Source organism: Bubalus kerabau, chromosome 10 (genome assembly GCF_029407905.1).
Source record: "Bubalus kerabau isolate K-KA32 ecotype Philippines breed swamp buffalo chromosome 10, PCC_UOA_SB_1v2, whole genome shotgun sequence".
NCBI classification, from domain to species: Eukaryota; Metazoa; Chordata; class Mammalia; order Artiodactyla; family Bovidae; genus Bubalus; species Bubalus kerabau.
Window position 1 is genome coordinate 34,897,543 of NC_073633.1, and position 25,936 is coordinate 34,923,478.

At 45.4% G+C, this 25,936-nt stretch overlaps 1 protein-coding gene and 2 long non-coding RNA genes across 3 annotated transcripts in view; all 3 read right to left on the reverse strand.

The window, feature by feature from the left end:
- SCG5 (secretogranin V) overlaps positions 1-25,936 on the reverse strand; it is a 56,875-nt gene that overhangs the window by 23,780 nt on the left and 7,159 nt on the right. The gene's annotated exons all lie outside the window — the stretch shown is intronic.
- On the reverse strand, positions 744-8,032 carry LOC129621175 (uncharacterized). Its single transcript, XR_008699034.1, has 2 exons — positions 7,504-8,032; positions 744-1,231 (listed from the first exon to the last, which is right to left on the reverse strand). It is a non-coding gene; the product is annotated as an uncharacterized LOC129621175 (long non-coding RNA).
- LOC129621174 (uncharacterized) lies at positions 21,741-22,569 on the reverse strand. The gene is made up of 2 exons (XR_008699033.1): positions 22,355-22,569; positions 21,741-21,987 (listed from the first exon to the last, which is right to left on the reverse strand). It is a non-coding gene; the product is annotated as an uncharacterized LOC129621174 (long non-coding RNA).

Below are 25,936 nucleotides of genomic sequence, written 5' to 3' on the forward strand. Positions count from 1 at the left end.
AGATCTACAATGTGAAGGATTGCTTGCAAGAAGCAATGTACCAATGATTATGCTCTGGGCCATAGAAAATACAAATGTGAAAGACAGGATTCCTGCTCCCTACTTAGTTCTTCATTCTAGTTGGTTGTTCAGCACCAAAACAACAAGCCAGTGGTCCATGATAAGATACATTCCTTGATAGTATTCATTATGGTATTATAAATGGTGTGGAAATTCAGGAAATAGGGACCCTTCCAGGAAAACTTCCATGGAAGAGGTGACACTTGAGTTGAAGCAGGAAAAGCAGGATCCATCCTTATTGGTGGTGAAGGAAAAGCCACACGTAGGGCACAGAGGTAGGTGAGAGCAAGGAATATTTGAGCATCTGTGATGAGCACTGCTTGGAAGGGAGGAGCTAGATAGAAGGGGAGACAGTCAATACCAAGCAGAAAATTATGAAGTGATATAATAACAAACAGCAACCAAAGCTGTATGGGAAGAAGAGTGATATAATAATTGGATGTTGTGTAGAGCATTAATTTATCGATAGTTTAAAACCCTCTTTCCCACCAAGGGTGCACATCGGAATCACTTGTGGAATTTTTAAAAATCCCAGCCCTCTACCCCAGATCCACTGTACTCAAGCATCTTTCTGAAGGCCACTGTACAAAGGTAGACTGGAGGGAAGTTAAGAAGGCTTAATAACACACTACTGCTGAGACTCATGGGAGAGGTGACACAGATTGGGGTGGAGCAGCCACAACACGAGCAGAAATAAGAGAAATCTCAAACAGTGCAGAAGGGAGAGATGAGTCAAGAGTCTATGCCCTGCTGACAGGTGAGGAGGGATCTGGCTGCTCACTGCCCAAAAGCCAATAAACATGCCAGGTTGGTGGAAAGGAAAGGTTGCTTCATTTCAGATGCTGGCAACCAGGGGTAGGGGAGAGGGGCGGACATCTGTCCAATGGCCGACTCCCCCCCAGCTAGCAACTAGTGGGGCCAGAGCTTTTACAGACAGGAGGGGGCTACATGCAGAAACAGCACAGTCATCTCTGATCTGACAGTCATCTTCAAATTGGTCATCGGTGCTCTGACCAGTGTCATCTTGATTGCTTCAGGGACAGTTAACCTTCAGTTCCAGGGTCCATTTGTTCCTGTTTCTTTGAGGCCAGCTCCTAGAATTGTAGCAGCTCATGTCCTGGGTACAGTCTGGTCATCGTGTAGTTAACTTCTCCACCTGATGTTTTAGTATCTGTAAGACAGCTCACAGGATATGGCTCAGAATATTATCTACAGCCCTTGAGAAAGAAAGAAAGGTCCTTGACTATGCTGAATGACTACGTTATTATTATTTGGTCTCTGTTGACTGTTTGCCTTTGTTTCTGCAAGTTCTCATTTCTCTGATTAAACTTATCCCTTGACTAAAGTTTTCCACAGACAAAAGGCAGGCAGAGGTCATGGTGGGGGTGGGGTAGCAGGAGGGACCATGGGGGTCCTGCTCTGTTTCACATGAAGTTTCCAAAATCTAGAGGCCCCTTTATTTGGGAAAATAATGCTATTGGTTAAAGATGGGATCTTTCACTACAGCTTTTAAATTATTTCAGGCAATTCATTAATTAATTCTATCCGGTGATGATGCTTTATTTATCTGTTTCCATCATGGCCATATCACTCCATAAATGTCTCTAGAATAGACTGAAAATATTTCATTCTTGCCAAATAAATGTTAAGCCCTTTTGCTTCTATGAACAGCAACTTCGGAATATGACCTTACCTCTTCTTGATACTTTGGGACTATTATTGGGAATATCCGTGACTCTACAATGCTGTAGCAGTGTGTTCTCAGAGCATTAAAATGTATACAGTAATACAACTGTAATAAGTGGTCCCAGCTGTTAGGGCTTTTAAAGTTCTTTGTCTTCTCCTTCTTTGTAAGCTATTAATCCTAGTCATCCTCAATCTTTTTCATAATAAAGTACAATGCATAAATAAATAGTAGGTCTAGGTCCTGCAAGTCTTGTCTTCTAATTTGCTTTATCACACACATATGTGTAACTTGAGGATCCTGTCAAAATGTAGACTCTGATCAAGAAATGAGGGATGGACCTGACACTGCATTTCCAACAAGCCCCCAGGTGATGTTGATGCTATTGCTCCATTAACCATTCAGTATCAAGGGCTAGAAAAGGAGAGAGCCAGACTTACTCAAATTAGATGCAAACTAAGAGTAAATTAGCACGGAGAACGTTGGCATGACCATCTTGGTTCGTGGAGTTTGTGACATTCAGTGTGGCCGCTGAGAGGCTTTTTGAAAGTCACTTAAGGTTTCAGATAAGGGAACTATAGCTAGCTGAAGTCCCTTTACAGACAGTTTTATTCCAATTATAGAGGCACTCTCACACATTTCACAAGAAAAGGAGCCCACTGTACCCTTCTTCATTCAAACTAATCCTGTAGGGACTGGAAGCAAAGACCTCGCTCATGAAGCATGAAGGTACGTTCTCATGGAATAAGCAACGTCCTCTCAGGGAATAAGCGGAGCCCCACGGGTCGCCCCATGATGCAAAAGCTGGGGTCAGAGGGGGATGGTTTTGGTAGAAGTCAAGGTTGGTCAGAAATGAAGACAATAAACAGGGACTGCACCACTCCCCTGCCTTTTTGTAACATTATGGTTTCAATTGTTTCAGACTACTTTAATATCTTTATTAAAAAGTTTCAGTGAGGTCAGTAGGACAAGAGTTACTACTCGTAACTGTGAGCAAGTGAGTCCTGGGAGACCTTTACTTGCTTGCCTAAAGCTGCTCAGCCAGTCAGTGCTATTTGCAGCCTGGGATCCCAGGGCTGTTTCCATGCCCCCATGGGGCCTCAGGCAGCCCATCCGGATCCTTTCCAAAGATTAGCTCGAGAGCAATCATTGGTAGAATGACCTCTCGACATAAGAGAGGCCTCTCTCATATTTTCTATCTCACTCTGAGGCTCCAGAGTGTCAGCGACCAGTGGGGGTCGACATCCTACTCGAGCCAGGCACCAGCAGAATGACTCTGAGATGGGGCGCCAGCCACGGGCCTCACCATTGTGGTTCCTGCGTGTCTGAGTGCCAGCCTCATGCCAGAAGGTTTAGAGCATCCAGACACAGCCCCTGCCCTGCAGACTCTGCTTTGCAATCTGGTAACACCCTGACAAGCTCGCGGCCAGCAGTCTCACCCGCAGCCCCACGCTGGGGCCCCTGGGGAGCCATGCGACTGGGCAATAAAGGAGAATTGTGGTGGGGCAGCCTGGTGCCAAGGAGCCAGTCACCCACCTCATAAAGAGGGAGTTCCGTGAGGAGAGTCTGGCAGGCAGCGGGCACACTCGCCTGAATACCAGCCATTCAGCTGAAGGGAAGGCATCCAGCAGTTTTCACTTATGTTACCACAAACAGCAGACGCTAAAAATACACTGCGGTCTGGGCCTTCATTCCTCCGCGTGTCTCCATACATCATTTATAAAGCAATGACCAGCTTTCCTTTTGTTCACAGTCTGGGAGACTGAAGCAGTCAGGTGATTCCAATGAGTGTAGCCCTCCTTTGTTTCTCCCTTCAAAGGTACAAAGGAGGGGGCAGCAGAGAAAGAGGAAAGAAAGTGGAGACAACAAAGGCCCCGGTGGGGCTGACATTTTTGAGGTGTGCGTGCTCAGTCGAGTCTGACTCTTTGCAACCCTATGGCTTGTGGCCCGCCAGGCTCCTCTGTCCATGGGACTTCCCAGGCAAGAATACTGAAATGGGTTGCCACTTCCTCCTCCAGGGGATCTTCCCCACCCAGGGATGGAACTTACCTCTCCTGCACTGGCAGGTGGATTCTTTACCACTGAGCCACCTGGGCATTCTCCCCCAGGGGCTGAGGAAGAAGGTAAAGTGAGGCGGGCAGGGTGCCTGAGAGTGGTTTCTGAGGCCACAGAGCAGGTGTGGACCCTTTGACAGGGCAGCACCGGCTGGACGTGAGGGGACACAGGGGGCCTTAATGAGGAAGGGCTGGCTGGCCCTGAAGGTTTGTGGTGTTTACCTCACAACCTGTAAACACACACACTTTTACAAAAAGTGCCATCCCCTCTCAACTTGGAGGACACTAGGCAGGCCTTGGGGATGTGGCGGGCTTGGTTCCAGACCACCGCTATCAAGTAAATATCACAATGAAGCCAGTCACACAAATGTTTTGGTTTCCCAGTGCATATAAAAGTGATGTTCACACCGTACTGTAGTCTATTAGGTGTGCAAAGCATATGTCTAAAAAAACAATGTACATACCTTCATTAGGAAGATACATACATTCTTATCATGTATCACGGATCTTCTCTGCTGTGTATCTGAAACTATCACCACATTGTTAGCCAGCTATACTCCAATACAAAATTGAAATTAAAAAAAAAAAAAAAACTGGTATCAGGGCTGCTGCTGCTAAGTTGCTTCAGTTGTGTCCGACTCTGTGCGACCCCATACATGGCAGCCCACCAGGCTCCCCCGTCCCTGGGATTCTTCAGGCAAGAACACTGGAGTGGGTATCAGGGCACACTTGAAAAAAAGAAAGACACATTTTTGTTAGAAAATGCCAACCATCATCAGAGCCTTCAGAAAGTCATAGTGGTCACAAAGATCACTGTAATAAATATGATAATGAAAAAGCTTCTAGTAGTGTGAATCCAGTATTCTTGGGCTTTCCTTGTGTTTAGCTGGTAGAGAATCCACCTGCAATGGAGAAGACCTGGGTTTGATCCCTGGGTTGGGAAGATCCCCTGGAGAAGGGAAAGGCTACCCACTCCGGGATTCTGGCCTGGAGAATCGAATGGACTATAGAGTCGGACACGACTGAGCGACTTTCACTTTCCCTTTCAGTGTGACAGTCAAGAAAAGAGCAAATGCTGTTGGGAAAATGGTGCTGATCAGCTTGTTCAATGCAGGGTTGCTACAAACCTTCAATTTGCTTAAAAAAAAAAAAAGTAAAACGAAACCCTGCATCGTTTGTGCAGAGCAATAAAGTGAGAATGCCTATAATCTGTCACCTCCTATACAATCATGCCTGAGTTTCTCAGCATAGCATTCAGGCAGTTTCAATGCACAGGACTGTCTGTACTGGAGCAAAGAGTAGAAGCAAGGAGGAAGGGCTGGAAAGAAACAACTTAGCCCTTATTAAAGAGGGAAAACACCTGAAAGAAATAGCCAACTTAAGGGGTGGGATTTTTAAAATTTTTAATGTCTAACCTTTGTTTCTTCTTCCTTCAAACCCAGTAATTTCAGTGGGCTCAAAGGAAGAAATGAAAATGATTAAGAGTAGTTTCTGCAGACTCACATAGAGGCATGGAGAACAGACTTGCGGTTGCCAAGGGGGAGAGCAGTAGGGGAGAGAAGAACTGGGAGTCTGGGGTTAGCAGATGCAAGCTATTATATATAGGAAGGATAAACAACAAGGTCCTACTGTATACCACAGAGAACTATACCCAATATCCTATGAGAAAACCAAAATGGAAAAGAATATGGAAAAGAAAATAGATTTATATGCATAACTGAATCACTTTGCTGTACAAAAATTAATACAATATTGATTTATAATATTTACTGTATTTATTTACATTTCAATAGCACCCCACTCCAGTACTCTTGCCTGGAAAATCCCATGGACGGAGGAGCCTGGTAGGCTGCCGTCCATGGGGTCACAAAGAGTCGGACACGACTGAGCAACTTCACTTTCACTTTTCACTTTCCTGTATTGGAGAAGGAAATGGCAACCCACTCCAGTGTTCTTGCCTGAAGAATCCCAGGGACGGGGGAGCCTGGTGGGCTGCCGTCTATGGGGTTGCACAGAGTTGGACACGACTGAAGTGACTTAGCAGCATTTACACTTCAATACATTTTTTAAAAAGTAGTTTCTGTACATATCCATTCTCAAAATTAACTCTGTGCATTAAAGCCTTTTTTGCCTTGATTCCTGGTGAGAAATGAGAGTCCTAAAGGTCAAATGTAGTTGTGAAAAGCAACTAATTATCATTTACTGAGGATCCACAGACAAGCCTGGGTAAAGAATATGCCTGCAATGCAGGAGACAGAGGAGATGCAGCTTCAGTCCCTGGGTTGGAAAGATCCCCTGGAGAAGGAAATGACAACCCCATTCAGTATTCTTGCCTGAAAGATCCCATAATCAGAGGGGACTGGTGGGTTACAGTCCATGGGGTTGCAAGAGTTGCACACGACTGAGCGACTAGGCCGGAGAAGGCAATGGCACCCCACTCCAGTACACTTGCCTGGAAAATCCCATGGACTGAGGAGCCTTGGTAGACTGTAGTCCATGGGGTCGCAAAGAGTCAGACATGATTGAGCGACTTCCCTTTCACTTTTCACTTTCATGCATTGGAGAAGGAAATGGCAACCCACTCCAGTGTTCTTGCCTGGAGAATCCCAGGGATGGGGGAGCCTGGTGGGCTGCCTGCTATGGGGTCTCACAGAGTCGGACATGACTGAAGCGACTTAGCAGCAGCTGCAGCAGAGCGACTAGGCACACATGCACACAAAGAGAGCACCTGATATATTAAGAAACTTTATAGCTTCCCTTTGTTCAGGTTCAAATCCACATGTTGTCAGGCATCTGATGATATCCCAAACCCTTTTTAACTTGGGCATAAGATGCTAAATGCATAACTAAGTGCCTGGAATGTAATGAGCACTCAATAAATGTAAACTCCTTCCATTATCCAATCAATATTTCCTAATAGCACAATTAACAGAGGCCAGATTCACGATCCTACATATTTTTCATTCTGATGCCCACAGTTCTGTACCTGGGGCAGTTAGCAACAAGGGCTCAAAAACAGCTGAACTCTTTATTAACAGTAGTGCATCCTCGTTCACTGAAAACTAAAAAATTAATGCTTGAACTCATTTCACTCATTGTTTTCAAGCACACCGCCCCCTCCCCAACCAGGCAGCATCAACTCTTTATCAAGGATTTGCTATCCGGTTATAGGAAACAAAACATGTCCACATAAATACACACCTAATATAAGTGCCAGTTTCATGGAACCGACCATGAGCACTGTGGGAGAAAAGAAAGACTCACCCTAGGATGAGAAAATAGCCTCTAATCATGTACAATTAGTGAGGGATGCTATGTCTTCAATTCTCCTCCTCCCTAGTAATGGAATTCAGTTTAAGCTGTTTAGAATGGTGAGGACTTATGTTGCAATATTCACATTCTCTAAACTCATGACAAGTGACCCCAAAGCACACAACATTTGGTAATTGAGAAAAACAAAGGAATGATTCTATCTATGCTGAATTGGCTTATTCATTGATTTGCCCCAGGGCAGGGGGCTAGTCCAGGCGGCTTGCTAAAGCTATCCTAATGTTCTGAGTGTGAGCCTGGTTCCTCAACAGGGACTTCCCCACGTAGCCAGCGTCCCTGGAAAATGCACTCCATTTTGCTGGCATCATCCTATATGTGCCGGAGAGATTTGAATTGAGTCTCGCCTGCTGGCAAGGAAGCAAAAATAGAACTCACTGTTCAGATATTTTGTCTTGAAAGGCATTTGTTTTCATTCCTTTTCTTTCTTCTGCTTGCTCCCTCATCCTAGGAGCTAAGAATCTCAGGTTCCTTTGGGACCAAAGGCAACATTATCAGCATCTACTCGGAGGCACGCAAACAGTGAAGGCAGAAACTCGGAGTCGAAATGTACTGCATTTGTAGCTTTCACATGTCCATATGGTCCCAATTTAGGATCACAAGCAGAGTTGTTTATTTTAGAAAAGCTTTTTAGTTCACTTTTAAGGTATTTTGCTTAGGCATTGCTTGCTTTTCAAAAGGAGAAAATGTGTATTTTTTTCCAAAGCGGTGTTTGTTTTGGCTGTTTACTCATTTGCAAAAGTTCAAATTCTATTCTGTGAATTTAACTCATTTGCCTGCAGCCGCCACAAGCCCCGCCCCTTCCCAACATGTACACCTCAAACCCCAAATTAAAGTAAAATGCATTAATTTGAAAATGAGGCATTTTCAGGATAGCTGTGAATTTTGTGGGTTTTGAAAAAATCGTTTTAACAGGTAATTTACATTGTAGCATTTCCAGTCCCTTCGTGTAAATTTATTTGCTGCCTGAAATGAAGTCTCTATTTAGCAATTTGTATGGAGACCAGGTATGTTTTTGTACTGAGGTTAGAGCCAATTTGGGGTCATTTAAAACCTGTAGTCTGTGATTCTTGCTGAAATTATGTGACTTGATTGGGAGGTAGTGGAGCTTAAGTTAAGGTATCAACTAATGTTGAAAAAATAATGGGACATATAAGCAAAACTGGTCCCATCACTTCATGGCAAATAGATGGAGCAAAAGTGGAAACAGTGACAGATTTTCTTTTCTCAGGATTCAAAATCACAGCAGATGGTGACTGCAGCCACAAAATTAAGATACTTGCTCCTTGGAAGAAAAGCTATGACAAATCTAGACAGTGTATTACAAAGCAGAGACATCACTTTGCCGACAATGGTCCATATAGTCAAAGCTATGATTTTTCTAGGAATCATGTATGGATTTGAGAGTTGGACCATAAAGAAGGCTGAGCACTGAAGATTTGATGCTTTCAAATTGTTCTCTTGAAGACTCTTGAAGAGTCCCTTGGACTGCAAAGAGATCAAATCAGTCAATCCTAAAGGAAATCAACCCTCAATATTCACTGGAAAGACTGATGCTGAAGCTGACACTATAATATTTTGGCCACCTGATGCAAAGAGCCGACTCATTGGGAAAGACCCTGATGCTGGGAAAGATTAAGGCCAGGAGAAGAAGGGGGTGAAAAAGGATGAGATGATGGACATGAGTTTGAGCAAACTCTGGTAAATAGTGAAGGACAGGGAAGCCTGGGGTGCTGCAGTCCATGGGGTTGCAGAGTTGGACATGACTTAGTGACTGAACAATAAAAACACAAAATTGGGGTAGGGATGGGTATTAGGTGAGGATATTGGTTTAAAAAAAAAAGGCAAACTATGAACTTGGAGCCTCCAGCACCTGGTTCCACCTAGAGTCCTGTTGTCTCCAGTTACTCAAAGCTCCCAACTACATCTTCCTTTCTGAAACTTCACTTACTGAAGACATCCTCTGTCCAAAATCCAGGCCCCACATCTCCGTTCTCAGTGATGTGACAAGTCCTGGGTGTCATTCCTGTGGGTGAGGGTCTCTAATGAGTATGAATTAACACATGGTATTCTGCTCCAGTATAATATCTTTGCACATTATAGAATTCCTGGGGTAATTATTTTAACTGAAGTTCATGACTTCACTAACAGGAGTCCCCGGCCCCCTGGGGTACCAGCCAAAGAAACAAGCAGGCTACGTCAGGTTCTCAGGTCAGGAGAAAGGGCAATGGCAGTGATGATCCAGGTAGGCAGGCAAAAATCAATGTAAGGAAGACCTCAGAGGCCAAACCAGAACCAAGGAAATGGCTACAACATTCACAGTTAGAGACTGAGCATCCAAGGAAATAGCTTCCAACACAAAAGAAAATAAGGGATGTCTGAAAGTGAAGTGAAAGTGTTATTCATTCAGTCATGTCCAACTCTTTGGGACCCTATGAACCGTAGCCCACCAGGCTCCTCTGTCCATGGAATCCTCCAGGCAAGAATACTGGAGTGGGTTGCCATTTTCTTCTCCAGGGGATCTTCCCCACCCAGGGATCGAACCTGGGTCTCCTACCTTGCAGGCAAATTCTTTACCGTCTAAGCCATCAGGGAAGGATGTCTGCAGAAGCATAAAATAGGGAAGCACTGAATGGGTGAGCCAATAGGTGAAATCAACAGCAAGTCCTCATGATCATGGAGGTGGTCCTCTGCCCCGGACTTTAGCTCTTTGATAAAGTTTGAGTGTTACAGGGGGAGCAGGCCACTGGGAACACACTGAGAAGGAAGTGTGAATAAGGGGCAGCAGAGACCATGATGGGTCCATTCTGAATGGGATGGAGATGGGAGAGGTGATAGGGCTTGGCACTCCACTTGCTTGGAGTCGTCAACTTTCTGAGGTTCTGCACTGGCCAGAGGAGCAGCAACCTGGCTCAGGAATCTAATCATTTCGTATGTCAGCCCCCTTGTCAGTAGATTAAGACAAAGGAACTGAATTGGGGTCAGAGAAGGCTTTTGGGCCATGACAAAGAACACTCCCACTTAGTCTTACTAATCGGTACCTGCATGATATAGTCCCTATTTCCCTTTCTCCATCCAAAGCTGCCGTAAGTAACTAAGCATTTTTATAAAGAGCTAGCATAAGCATTTGTTTTGGACAAACAGTGATCTCTTCGCAGGACATTCTTTTCTGAGTTTCTAAGCAGCTGTTACCTTTTTTCTTTCTTTTTATTGTTTCTGAATTCTAACCTCAGGAGGAGAGGGCAGGTGGTATGTGTGTTGGAGGAAGGAGGGGCACTTGGACTAAATCTCCTGCAAACGTTTGGTATATAGTGTTTCTGGTCTGTAGTCTTCCTATCTCACACAAATATTCCCAACTTATTCCTTTTGTATCCATGTAATCTCTTCCTGGCAATAGTTAAGAATGAAACCACATCCTCACATACTGCTGATGGGAATGTATCAATACCAGGAGGCAGCTGCTTTGGGAAACAATCTGGCAGCTTCTCAAACAGTTCCACAGAGCTATCCTATGACCCAACTGTTCCAGGTCTAGGTATTGATATATACCCAACAGAAATGAAAACATATTCCCCCCACAAAAGCTTGTACTCAATGTTCAGAGAGACGTTAATCCATAATAGCAAAAAAATAGAAATTTAAACTGTCAATTTAAAAAATAATACGACAACATCAAAACCAGTAAAAAATGCTTAGCTACTTATTCTATCTTCATTACTTAGTATAAACTAAGTGCCAAGTGCTATACCCAGAGCTAGGGCCCCCTGGCATGCTGGAGGAGACACGAAGTTGATTGTCACAAAGTGTGTGGAAATGGAAGCAGCTCCCACCACGGAGGACAGAAGAGAGACACGAGCCATGCAACACTGAAATCATAGATCACAAGTTCCTTCTGAACCTTAGAAACAGCAGTCTTTCTTACCCACACATGGTCCCAAGAGTGAAGAAAGCATAATTCAAATTCATTCATAAACCCAGACTTACATTTTAAAACAGCCTTAAAAAACAATTTAAAAAATTTTGAAATGGCCTCAACCTCCCCACCCACTTATAACCAAAATTTTAGCTAGAACTACTGATGAGAAACAAATTTCATAGCCCCTCCTTTACTTGCAATAGTAGATAGCAGTGCTATCCTACAGAAATATGATGAAAGCTACATAGTTAATTTTAAATTGTCTAGTAGCCTTATTTCAAAAAAATAAAGAACAGATGAAGTTTAATTTTAAAAAATGTATCCCAATAAATGCAAATTGCTATCATTTCATAAATAAGAAGGGCTGATGAGATATTTTGCATTCTTTTATTTATTTATGGTATTGCCTTCAAAATCTGGTGTGTGGCTTATATTTAGAGTACATCGCAATTCAAACCAGGCACCCATCAAGTGTGTGGCAGCCACCCGTGGCTGGGGTCTACGTGGACAGCTCAAGTTAGAGGAGGTGAGGTATGCTGTGCAAAAGTAGGGGCCCTGCAGTCTGCCTACCTGAGTTTGAATCTTGGCTCCATCATACTACTGTATGACTTCATCTATAAAATGTGGATACAAATTATGTTGATTTTAAGAGGTTTGTATGAGGATAAAATAAAAAAGGATGGGGGGAAGGGATAGTTATGGAGTTTGGGATGGACATGTACACATCGTTATATTTAGAATGGAGCTCTGCTCAATGTTATGTGGCAGCCTGGATGGGAGGGGAGTTGAGGGGAGAATGGATACATGTGTGTGTGTGGCTGAGTCTCTTTGCTGTACACCTGAAACTGTCATAACATTGCTAATCAGCTACACCCCAATACAAAATAAAAAGTTTAAAAAATAAGATAATAGGATAATGAAATGCATAAATAACATAAATGAATAACTGAAAATAATAAAAAACTTTAAAATTAAACATATTTTTTAAAAGTAGTAAAATAAAATAATAAAGTAAAAAAATATAAAAATAAAATAGACCTTGTAAAGTTTTTGCAGGATCCCGGCAAATGTTAAGTGGTTGTCATTTTATAATGCATGCACGCCATACTTTAAAACTTATGTGATCCTGGACAAGATAGCTTTACCTTTTAAAATATTCATTTTCCTTTGCTGTAAAACAGGGGTGATAGTAATGCTTCATTAAGACGATTAACTGGTACAAACATAGGACTTAATAAACGCTTGTTTCTTTCCCCTTGGCTTCAGGTGTCGCCAAACAGAGAAACAGCCAAAAGCCCAACAGAACAGCAGCAGAGGTAACTGGCAGACTCGGTCGTCACAAGGGAACTGCAGGAAAACATCCAGATGGCTCCAACCTACCTCGGGCAGTTTGAGAGGGCCCACAAGACGCGTTTCTTTTGTAGTGCCTGTACTAGAAGCCATCTGACAGCAAGCAGGCTCGCTGTTTCCTATGCTGATGGAGGATGGAGTTTCACCTTCTGTGCTGCGTCCCTATGTATGCCCAATTCAATAGACGGCCATTCAGTATTTTAAAGTTACAGCCTTGATTTGATTCTCTTGGTGTTAATAAGAAGAAAAACAAATAAACTATTCGTGTGTTATAAAATTCAAAATCTCTAATGGTAATGGCTTTGACTGCTTTCCTATTCTGGGGTTTGTTTTTTTCGTATTTAATGGCTTATACAAGATTTGGAGAAGGAAAACTTAAAAATTTTAATTAGAACCATATCCTAAATATCCTTCTGCTCCTCTGCATATTTGTTTATTTTTTCTTAGGATTGATTTGTTAAGAGTTTTGGAATTACCAGAGAAGAGCTTTTGAGGATGTTTGAAATCCATGATTCAAAACAGGGAGGGTCCCAAGAGTGATGGGATTGCTTATGACACCAGAAGGATCCAGCCATTCCTCAACCCAGGGGCTCAGAACCTTCCACCCTGCACTTCAAAATGTTGTAACTCCTCCCAAGGTTTTAATGTCCCTTCATGCTTTAACGTTCCAGAAGGCTTTTTTTTTTTTAATAATAAAACTGCCACGAGAATCACAGCGAGCTTTAGGTGACACCAAGGACTCAGCCATTCCTCCCACCAATAGAAAGGGAAATTCACTAAGATGTGAACAGTGCTTGATTTTTACCTAAAGGGACTCACATCTCTGACTCCCCATTTCTCCAGGGAAATCAATAAAACTAAGGGTAACAATTAAAAAATGAAATAAAACAAACATCACAAAACACCCTCCACTGACCTAGGCCCCCTCTTGACCCAGACTTATCTCTATCACCATGTTCTTTCTCTCAGAAAGTGGCAAAACCCACACCTTTAAAAAAATACAGGAGTTAATGCTGATATGATCAATTAAATAAACAGAATTGAGTACAGATGTCTTACCAAAGGGCTTCCCAGGTGGCACTAGAGGTAAAGAACCCATCTGCCAATGCAGGAGACATAAGAGATACTGAGGAGGGCATAACAAACCACTCCAGTATTCTTGCTTGAAGAATCCCATGAGCAGAGAAGCCTGGCAGGCTACCACCCATAGGGTCACACAGAGTCAGACAGGACTGAAGTGACTTAGCATGCATGCACTTGTTACCAAAGTGGAAATAAATATCCTGAGAATCTTCACAGAGATTTTTCAGGATACTCATGTTATTCTAACAATCTCAATGGCATCAGGCACGTTTTAGGGAAAGAGGACCCTGATGGATGAATGTACTTTTAATTCATTTGAAGACAATACTTTTAGATTTAAGGGACTTTGCAGTGGCTTGGGAAGGGGTGCCCAACCACAGAGATGTCATTTAAATCATGAAAAGGTTTTCATTCAAAAACCCCAAGAGTTTCACTCATATTGATGTCCATTCCCCATATAATGGAGGGAGAGGAATGACTATGAAAGGAAGAAGGCTCTCTGAGACTAAAATTGGAGACACAAATAGAGGCTGAGATCCCTTAGGCATCCATCCCTGGCCCAGCCCACGGTTGGGAAGAAAGAGTGGTCTCGGGATTTATTATTATATACTTTGGAACTGCATATCCTGAGACTGTGGTCTCCTTACTGTACTTACTCCTTACTTACTGTGAAGTGAAGTGAAGTGAAGTCACTCAGTCGTGTCTGACTCTTTGCGACCCCACACGCTGTAGCCTACTAGGCTTCTCCATCCATGGGATTTTCCAGGCAAGAGTACTGGAATGGGTTGCCATTTCCTTCTCCAGGGGATCTTCCTGACCCAGGGATTGAACCCAGGTCTCCTGCATTGCAAGTAGACGCTTTACCGTCTGAGCCACCAGGGAAGTTCCCTTTACTTACTGTACTTACTCCTTACTGTAGCCTCTGTCCCCTTCAGTATTCTTTTTTTTTTTTTTTAAATTTGGCCACACAGCTTGTAGGATCTCATTTCCCTGACCAGGGATTGAACCCAGGCCACAGCAGTAAAAGCCCAGAATCCCAACCACTAGGCAACCAGGGAATTCGCGCCCTTCAGTATTCTTTATGTACAGCAGCTACTCAAGACGTATTTGTTGATAGAATGGCTTCCATTTTGTGAGACTGGTGTAACTAAGTGGTTCGAAGCAGGATATGTGTTATTATACAAATAAAAAAATTCTAGCAGGACACACATGACCAGGGATCTTGCTATAACTGTCCCTAGAGGTGAACTGACAATGAAGTGAATGAAGCTGAAGATTCAAAGTCTTTCGTTTGCATAGACTGCTTCCAAGGCCCTGGACCTAATTTTGCAATTTGGTATTATTTGTCTTCAAGAGGGTTTCCAAATTACATAAGCTTCAGGCCTCACAAAGCTTGGATCTGTTCTGGGCTTGTTCTTAAAAGCCATCCATGAATGCCATCGTGAAGTTTTCATCTGCCATTATTTTAACTCCTACTTATCCAAGGCAAATATAAATCATTTAGCCCCGGAACCCTGGACAAATTACGCCTGGGTTTCCTCACTTCTGGAAATGACAGGTGACTCAATAGGATTCCTCAGATCCCCAAAGAGAGAGATGTGAAGAGAGACGCAGTGGGGAAAGAAGGTGGCAGAGGACCCTGGCCCTCAGCTCCACTCCTGGCTGCCCTGCTGCAGCTGGTACGTCCGTCACCTCTGCAAGGAGCTTCAGGACCACAGTGTTCTCTACCATGAAACAAGACAGGTGGACAAGATGCTCTCTGAAGCCCCGTCTCATGCGCTTCCCTAATCTAAGCCAGGGGCCACACCTCTCACCCACTCTCACCAGATGCTCACAACAGCTCCAGGGAGTATTCAGTGGAGAATTCTGGCAAGTTTCTGGCTTCTAATTCAGTGTTCTTTCTGCTATACCCCATTAAAGCTATTTGCCAGCCGAGCAGTATTTAAATAAGGCTGATGTCATTGTTTTTGATGGCCTTCAAAAATGCACTCTTGTCATGCCGAGTCAAAGATGACGCTCTGACATGAACCAGCCTTGTAGCATGCGGTTGTGGCGACCATAAGCGTGCAGCTCCCTTCCCACGAGAGGTGCTGGATTTGAAGCTGCAGCTGAAAGAGATGGTCTGCAGGAAAAGGTCATTTTGGTCTCATGCCTCCATATTCCAAACCAGGTTTCTTTTTCTCCACTACTTGACTGCCCACTGCCGACAGCTAGACAATCATTGGAATCACCTGGGGCACCAAAAAAAAAAAAAAAAATCCTCAGCAGCCTCAACTCCCCAGAACTACCAAATATAAATTCCTGGAGAAGTTGTTGGTTAGTTGCTAAGTTGTGTCCAACTCTTGTGACCCCATGGACTGTAGTCCACCGGGCTCCTCTGTCCATGGGATTTCCCAGGCAAGAATACTGGAGTGGGTTGCCATTTTTCTTCTCTAGTGGATCTTCCTGATTCAGGGATTGAACCACATCTCCTGCATTGGCAGGTGGATTCTTTCCCACTGCACCACGTGGGAAGCCCTCTGGAGAGATTGGGAGCCAGGAATCTTTAGTTCCATAAGCTTCCCAGGTGATTCTGTTTATCTATCAAATGAGAATCTTGCTGTTGTCTGTCATTTTCTCTATCCTAATAGGCCTGGAAATGCCACAGCACTTGAAATAGTCAATCCAGCTACTCTGATGCCTCTTGCTACAAAGTCAACTGGGGTAGTGTTGGCTGGGACAAGTAGTAACAGCCAGAGAATAACTCTTTCACAAGAGAACACCCGTGTACAATCCTGTTACATGAAGTGTCCAGAGTACACAAATCCAGACAGACAGAAAGTAGATTAGTGGTTGCCAGGGACTGGGAAAGGGGAATACGAAGTGAATGGAGGGGGTGGAGGGCAGAGATGGAGGGGAGTGATAGCTAAGGGGAAGGGGGTTTCTTCTAGGGGTGATAAAAATGTTCTAAAGTTGATTATGGTGATGAGAATATGCTGAAAACCATCAAAGTGTATGCTGTAGATGGGTGAATTTTATGGTATATGACTTACCTCTCAATAAATAATAATAACCAGTCCTAACCTTCCCTTCCTTTTCTGTACACACATATAAAAACACATACACACACCAGGCCAACTTGTGATCACTGGCAGGTTAACTCCAAACACCCAACAAGCCTCTGTGTTGGACACTCAGCCTCCTTATCGCCTCAATCCCCTGTGCTGCTGCTGCTAAGTTGCTTCAGTCGTGTCCGACTGTGTGCTCCCTCCCCTACCAGACACCAAAATCGTCCCAGGCCGATAGCACCACCTGGTGGCCATCACAGGAACTCTCTGACCAGGTACTTGGGCATTCCTCTCTCACAGAGTCTGAGGACCTCAGGCATAAGCCATTCTCTCCTCTTTTCTGCTTGCAGCTTCAGGGTTCGATTCATTATAATTTAGGTAATCAATTATTTATACACAAGCATTCCCTTCCTCTCTTCTCCCAATCCTTTCCCAGAGTCCAATCCCTCAATTAGTGCTAAAAAGCGTAAGGAACTTCAGTTATGGGCCTGTGCTGTGAAGAAGGCAAACTCTGAAAGTGGGTAGACACAACTAGATCTACTAAACAACAACACATCTTATTAACAAATGTTTCAGAGAATAAGAAAAGCAAATAGCTGTATAATAGAAAGATGGTCAGTTTTGTTTGTCATCAAATAAATACAAACTGAAAGAAAGAGACGTCTTTTGTGCCTGTTAAATTCAAGGATTTGTAAGGTAATACTCATGGTTAACAAGTGAAATAAGATTCCCACAAACAGAGAGAGAGAGAACAACCTTATTAGTCGAACATTTACAGAAATCAATCTGATACTATGTAGGAAATGGAGCCTAAAAATATGCATGGAGTTTGACCTAATTTTTCTTTTCATAGAAATCTATGCAATTATATATGATTTTCCAAATCATCCATAATGACCTTTATTACTTTTATAATAAAAATTAATATAAATAATTAGTCCATACCATCTAGAGAGTCTTTAAGTGAAAGTGAAGTCGCTCAGTCATGTCCGACTCTTTGCTACCCCGTGGACTGTAGCCCACCAGGCTCCTCCATCCATGGGATTCTCCAAGCAAGAATACTGGAGTGGGTTACCATTTCCTTCTCCAGGGGATCTTCCCGACCCAGGGATCGAACCCAGGTCTCCCACATTGCAGGCATACGCTTTAACCTCTGAGCCACCAAGGTACCCCTAAATATCCTTTTGAAATGTGCTGTGGCAGGAATAATAAAGCCTACAGAAAACTGGTTCTCCATAGGGGGCGATATGATCCACAGGTGACATTTCTGGTTGTTACAAGCAAGGGCGTTCTGCCAGCATCTAGAGGCGCCCCACAACAAGAGGAGACTCTGGCCAATATCACAGGTCCTGAGAATGAAACCCTGCTCTAGAGTCAAACTCACATAATTTGAATCTAGACCCATATCCCCCTTAGCTAGTCAGTCCTGCCCGATTAATTACTCACCGACTCTACACCTCAACTTGTCCTTGCAAGAGGAAAGCATCGCATAGGATTTTGAGGACAAAAATACACACATATACATATATACACTACACATACACACATATGTATATCTACCTGCAATGCAGGAGACCCACCAGCAATGCAGGAGGCTTAGGTTCGATCCCTGGGTTGGAAAGATCCCCTGGAGAAGGAAATGGCAACCCACTCCAATATTCTTGCCTAGGAAATCCCAGGGTCAGAGGAGCCTGGTGGGCTACAGTCCATGGGGTTGCAAGAGTTGGATACAACTTAGCGATTAAATCACCACCACCACCACATATATATATAGTGTCTGGCACATAGTAGATACAAAATAAATCTTAGTTCTCTTCCCCTAACACATCTAAAGAAAGAACACTGTTATGTATCCTGCTAGTTGCTTCTCAGCTCCTCTGCTTAGATTGGAGCGAGGCTGATGGTCACCATGTGCTCTCCTCGGTGCTGTAACTGGGGGTAAGGGATGAGATTTGACTCATCATTAACCACAAATGAATGCCCTGAAGCAGGGTCGGGAAGCCTGGGTGGGCGGGCAGGCTGCAAAGACAGCTGTGTGGGTATCAACTGCTCACTCTGCTCAAGGCCTGGATCTGGAGAGCTGCGAGTGGGCTGACCACTCCCTGCCTGCTGCAGGCACATCCTGCCGTCACAGCCCAGACCCCTAGGCACTGCAACCCTGCCTGTAAAAAAAGCTAGAGGCGATGACCAGGCTCCAGAGTGCTGTATACAGACCTGGTTCAATGAGAACCAACTGCCAAAATTCTCTTCACTGACCACACATGTGGGGAGAAAAAAAAAAAAGTCCTTCTGATATTAGCATAATGCATCATTTACTGTCAGAAGAACTGCTCTTGTTCCCATCCTTTCGGAAACATTTTCAGACAAGAGCACCTGCATTGTTGCCATATTTTTGCACACTCCAGTGACCAAGGGCTATTCAGAGTCTGGACAAACTCAACAGATGACCCCTCCCATCATCTGCTGAAGGATTAAGAAAAAAGAAGAAGAAAGCAAGACACCCACTGGTTCAGCTCGGGAGACGGGCGTCTCTGGTAGTTTACAGCAAAGGGACTCCTCCCAGCCGGCCGGTCCACTCCTGCTGCCCGGGAGGAAAACGTTAGTCACCCGCATCTCATCCAGACTGGGCCGGGCTTGTTGACAACAGGCCTGCTGAGTCCTTGGACCGGGAGGATGGTACCAGAAAGGTCCCCTGGGCCTCTGCAGGGCCAGCCAGTCTCCTGGCCTGACTGTCTCCTCGGCCACAATGTCTCGTGCAAAGATAAACTCTGACAGGCCTCCATGGGAGAGGGCCAGTGGTGTCCTGAGCCTGCCGGGGAGCCCCAGGGGAAGGGCCCATCACCACAGTCATTACGGGCCCTGGGGGAGCATCACTCTGCCTTGCTCAGGCCAGATGCCACGCCAAAGCTCTCTTCCCACTGCACAGTGTCACCTCCCACAGGGCATCCGTGTCCTCTGAAGTGCTGGGAAGGGTCAGTGTCTGCTCCCCTGGGGGCTTACAATCTAGGGTGTCCAAGGGAAGAACTACCCAGGACAGTGAAGCCACTAGAGGAATGAGCGGGTATGCAGGTAGATCATCCGCCCATGCTGAGCGTGGTGGGAGGCAGGCTCCCTCTATTCTCTGACATCCACATGCGCTGAGTGACTGAAGCGACACCCACCTCCAGCCCCTGAGATTCCAACGGTGCTGTGCCTAGTGTGCATGTATTTGACCAAAACATAAAGCAGTACCCACCCCACGTCCCACCCGGTACCACCAGCCCACTGCTGCCTCCAGGGCACCTCCAGACTTGGGTGACCTATCTGCCAGCAGACAGAGCTCACTGGACACTCTGCAGACAAGGGGACGGGCTGGGGAGGCAGGTCCTTCCCTGGGGGAGTTCAGGGCCCTGAGCCTCACAGACCACGTGTCCCTGTCCCCAGAGGTGCTTGCAACATTCTTTGTATAAATCTTTTTTTTTTAAGAGCTTTTATTTCTTTATTTGGCTGTACTGCTTGGCATGTGGGATCTTAGTTCCCCAAACAGGGCTCAAACTCATGCCCCCTGCAGTGGAAACACAGTCTTAACCACTGGACCGCCAGGTTAAGTCCCCCCAGATCCCCTTAAAGAGAGAAATTCAGTGACAACTTTAAAAGTGTCCAGACTTCCTGCCACCTCCTCCCCACCCCCAACCATCCTGCACTCAACACAATCTAGATAAAAAAAGTCTATTTCCTCCTACTTCTTCCTTCCTGAACCTGAGTCCCCCTGATCCACAAGCTCCCTCCTCAAGGAAGCCCAGCTCAAGTTCAACTGGCCTGCTACATCTTTTCAACTGGTGGGGGGCAGGCTGCGGGCACATCACCTTACTCCCCACAGAGTTCCTGTCATGGTGACTATGAGAACTATATCCTGGACTCCCAGCTTCTATCCCAGCCTGTGGAAAGCGTGCATTTCCATTTTTACATCCCTTTTCCTCACCTAGACGTCAAGCTGCTTAAACAAGGGCTTCTGGTTACAATAAGAGAACACGGCCCAGCCACTAACCAGCAGCTCCTTGGAAATCAGCTTGTGTTTAGCCCGCCGACCCCACTGGAGCTAGCAGGTGTGTGAAAACACAGCTCATCATTCCTGGTCTTGCCTGTGTTCTCTGATTCTTATCCTTCAGGAGGGCTTTCTAGGTGGTGCCAGTGTTAAAGAACCTGCCTGCCAATGCAGAAGACGTAAGAGACGTGGGTTCTATATCCGGGTCAGGAAGATCCCCTGAAGTAGAAATGACAACCCACTTCAGCATTCTTGCCTGGAGAAGCCCATGGACAGAGGAGCTTGGCGGGCTACAGTCCACAGGGTTGCTAAGAGACATACACGACTGAAGCGACTCATCACACACGCATTCCTCTGGAGGCCTTGAGACTGAAGCGCCGATGGAAAATGCATCCAGGGATGCGAAAGTGAGGGGAAAGCCTGTCTAGTCCTGCCGCAGCCCCGGTTCTCGGGAAAACGCCTCAGTCCCTCAGGTCAGAGTTTAACCTTTACTAATAGGTTAGAAGATAATGGCTGACTCTTAACTAGTTCACAAAGATCCTTTGTAAATACATTAGATGTATGTTGGTTGGTTTGCAAATGTCCAGGCCACAGTTCCTGGCACGTGGTAACATAGCTTGCTCAGTCACTTCAGTCACTTCAATTGTGTCCAACTCTGCAACCCCATGGACTGCAGCCTGCCAGGTTCCTCTGTCCATGGGATTCTCCTGGCAAGAATACTGGAGTGGGTTGCCATGCTCTCCTCCAGGGCATCTTCCCGAGCCAGGGATCGAGCACTCGTCTCCTTTGTCTCCTGTATTGGCATGCAGGTTCTTTACCACTAGCACCACCTGGGAAGCCTGGAATGTGTAGGCACTCAATAATTACTTAGAAAGTTAATAAAAATGGAAATATGTTAAATGGTATTTTGATAGAATGCATGGTTCAGGGGAAGCGTACTGATCATGGCCTGCCAGTCACGACCATGGAAACATGGACATGTAGACAGCCTCCTCTCAAGCCACTGAGAACACGCTTTCCAATCCATGTGCACACCATCACATCAGCGTCTCCTACATGCACATGGGCATGCTGTTGGCTTGGCAGTTGACTAAACAGCCAGTCTTCCTGACTTTTAAGATGCTTCTATAACCCACGTCACAGCCAAACACAAGACTTATATAGCCACCCAGAAAAGAAGCAGAACGGAGCACTGTTGAGTATGGAAAAGTTACTCTTTACTGGTTTTCAGAAACCATCCATCCTCACTGCAGACACAGACCCTAACTCCTAAGGTAACACTAACAGGCGGCATAGTAGTTCATAAGGCCAGAGGTCAACTGGTTCCTCCAAGTCTAACTATTGTAGGCAGTTTTCCCCAGGCCAAGTCAAGGACATGGGGAACAGGAAACACAGGATACCACTGCAGACATACCATCTTCCAGCCCTGGAGCCATTTACACCTGGAAATACATATGGTTGAATGAAAGCAGTAAGGGCCATGACAGTGGTACTTCCCATTATGAGTAAAGCTTCATAGTGCCCCAAACACTTTTATATACCTGATTTAACATGACTACTATATCAACCCCGAGAGATGGTCTGGGTAGCTCACCTCCGTCTTCAGACTGGGAAACTAAGCTTCATAGAGTTTAAGGGACTGACTTAGTGCCACGCAGCTGGTCTGAGCCAGGATCCAAACCCCTGGGCTTCGATCCTCACTGTTCTTCCTGCTTGGCTCCACGGTGACCACGTCCCCCACCATCCACACCACGTGCCCCTTCTGCTACTCCAATCCCATGGCCTGCAATGGGTGAAAGTCACGCTTACTTTTAACTGTAGTGCCATGCTGGGATCTGCTAAACCCTCCCAGCCGGTTTCCATAGCTTTCTTTATGACCACGGTGCCCAAGGTATTTGCACAAATTTGTTCCAAGAGGGCAGTTTTGTCAGACAATTTGCTTTCTGAAGCTTCTTATCCTGGGAACACCATCTGCCCCAATTCGCCTGTGGTTTACCACCACTCCCAGCATCATTACAGCTTCTCAGCTAAATATCACAGGATTAGCCAAGTCGATGGGGATGGAAGACAGCTGGCTGGAGAAATGCAGTCAAACCTAACACAGCTGGCTTGCCAGCTAAATTGAAAAGCTCAAGTGGTGTAGGCAACATCCACTTTTTTTTTTTAATGGTTAGAAAGGTTATATCAAATGAGACAGGGCTCAGGAAAGGATTTTTTGCAAACCACAGAGTATTATGTAAGATTTGGTTACCATTTTCCCATTTCCCATATGTGTGTGATCCACTTTTCCCATTATCTGTGGACATCACGCCCTGCAGTGACTCAGCAGCTGCCGTTGCCACACCCTCTCTCCACATGGCGAGTCTCAGGTGATGTGGGACGAGGTCGAGGTCCCAGCTTGAACCTGCTCTAGGCTTCAGATGGGACAGCGTGTCTGGGAGGACACCTGCCAGAAGCCTGTGTGCACCAGGAATGAGATACCTCCTGGGGAAAAGCTCAAACTAAAGGAAGAAGGAGTCTGGCTGGCCAACCAGAGGCAGGGATAAGCTCTGCCTTCATGGGCAGTGGGGGTGTGGAGGGAAATGGGGCTATCCCTTCTCCAGCGGATCTTCCCAACCTGGGAATTAAACCGGGGTCTCCTGCATGCAGGCAGATTCTTTACCAACTTAGCTGTCAGGGAAGCCCCTTCCACCTTCACCCCTTTGGTGCCTGAGGCCCAGTTAGGTGTGTCTCCCTGTGCGACCTCTCCTGTGAATCTATGGAGAGCACAGTGGGGGGGTTGGGGGGTGGGGTAGGGTGTTGTTGGGAACAGTGAGAAATAAAATGGAAAGCTCTGTTTTCCTAAACCTCTCTAGGGTTTAGGGACACAAGGTATTCAGAGGGGTCTCCTCCTATCCTCGCCACCCAACACTTTATGACAGACTCCCTGAGGCTGCAACTGCTCAACTGGAGTCTGGAGGATGAGGTGGTGCCCAGCTGAAGGGGACAAGGAGAGGAAAGAGGGGAACATGGGTAAGTGCCCCAGGGTAGGGACCAGTCCTCTGTGTTCTGGATCATGCATGTATTTAAGATACTTTGAGGAGCTGAGATCCTAAATAACCAGGTAGGAGGAAAGCCAGTGAGTATTGGATTGTCAGGGTTAAATGCTCAAAATATACTTACAGGCTAGATGATCTGAGCTAAAATAATACCACTTTCACCTGCTGACATCTCAGAGGTCAATGTTTCTAGGATGCATACTGTGAGAGGTTCTTTCAAAAAATGTTTCGTGAGCATCTATTACATGCCCAGCCCCGTCTAGGCCCTGCATACAGAAAAAGCAGGTCAGACCCTGCGTCTGCTCCTGCAGATCTCATAGTTTGGCGGGGAAGGGAAGCAGCCCTTTATCATAAATGCCACTTCACAGGCAGTCTATATGGAGCAGCAAATTCAAAGAAAGGTCAACAATGAGCCCAGGAACAAGGATCATCCCTAAAGATAAATCTGTTTCCCAGTTTGGCCCAAGATCAAGCCTGTGCTCTACCATACCATTAATCAACTAGCCTAAGAAGTAGCATGCTGTGCACAGCAGACCAGAATAGAAGAGGGGTACACCAGGGTCTAGTGTGTTTGAACCACATTCAAATACGAACTGCACCCCTAGAGAAGTCACTTCTCTGAACTTTTCCTTCCACCTCTGTACAGTGTGGCAAAGAATACCTGCCCTCCTTAACTGAATTAAGGTAGTGATTGTGGGGGGTGAGCATGAACAGCCGGCTCATTAGCAAAGACCTTGATGCTGGGAAAGATTGAAGGGAGAAGGAGAAGAGGGAGACAGAGGATGAGATAGTTGGATGGCATCACTGATTCCATGGACAAGAACTTGGGCAAACTCCGGGATATGGTGAGGGGCAGGAAAGCCTGGCATGCTGCGGTCCATGGGGTTGCAGAGTCAGACGCAACTTGGTGACTGAACAACAATAACAACAACAAATCATGAACTTCACTGCATCCCGACACACTTCTGCCTCTTCCCTTTTTTCCCAGTTGTGGAAAGACCTAAACCCTGGCCTCCACCTGAGCTCTTGGTTTCATCTCCTCTCATATCCTCAGGAACATTTACCCATCAGTCATCTGCCCTTCATCCTGTAACGTTAACTCTCTCTCCATCATGTGTGCATGCATGCTCAGTTGCTCAGCCATGTTTGACTCCTTTGCAACCTCATGGACTGTAGCCCACCAGGCTCCTCTGCCCAAGGCATTCTCCAGGCAAGAATACTGGAGTGGGCTGCCAGTTCCTTCTCCAGGGGATCTTCCCAACCCAGGGATCAAACCTGTGTCTCCTGCATTGTAGGCAGATTCTTTACTGTCTGAGCCACCAGGGAAGCCCCTCTTTCCATCAGCTCTTGCCAATTAGCACTTTAACAAGTTCAAGTCTCTAAAACAACCTACACAAAAACCTTCCTCATCTCTCCATCACCAACCCCCTCATCCTTCCACAACCGTTTCACAGTCTTCCCCCATAGCCCGACATTCGGGAATGTCCCACAGCCCGACATTCGGGAACAGCTTCTATACCGTGTCTTCTGTTTCCCACACTGTGGTTTCTGGCCCCCACTATTCTGCAGAACCTGTTCCACCCAAAGTCCCAGGAACTTCAGGGCGGTTACACTCAGGGTACACTCTGCACCAGTGGTCCTGATTTCATACAAACTCTCTGCTAATCTTGACAAAGTGACCACGGCCCCTTCCTGAAACTCTCATTCTTTGTTTACACTGCACCTGTCTGGTTCTCCTTAATGCCCAATCTTTCTGGGTTTCCTTTGCAGATTCTTCTACCTGACCCTATAAATGGAGTGTTCGAGGCTTTTTCTCAGGTGTCTGCTCGTCTTAATTAATACTTGACCAGGAAACTTCATCCATTTCTATGACATCAGCTACCACTAATACGACAAGGGCTCTCAAACCCCTTCCTTCACCCAAAGAGCTCTCCTGTGTCATATACATCTAAGTGCCATCTGGACACCTACACCCGGATGTCCCAGGACACCTTAAAAGCAACAGTAAAATAAGTCGTCATTTTTATCTCCTTATTCCCCTACCACCAGAAAAAAAAACCAAATTTCCCATTATTCCTTTTCAATTTCTTATCACTATCGGTGTCATTGCCTAAGACAAAAAACTGAAAATCATCCAGGGAAATATTAAGGATTTGAATTTAGGGTGAGTGCAACAGAACTCCAAAGGACATGAGCCAAACTGGAGGCCCTGCTGCACTCAAAGACAACCCTTCAAGCCCATTGCTCTCACTGGCTCCCCCAGAATGAGGATAACCTAGAAACAGATTTTAGTCAAGATATCTGTCTCAGCCCCCACCCCTTCCTCCAACTGCAGACAGAGGCTAACCTGAAA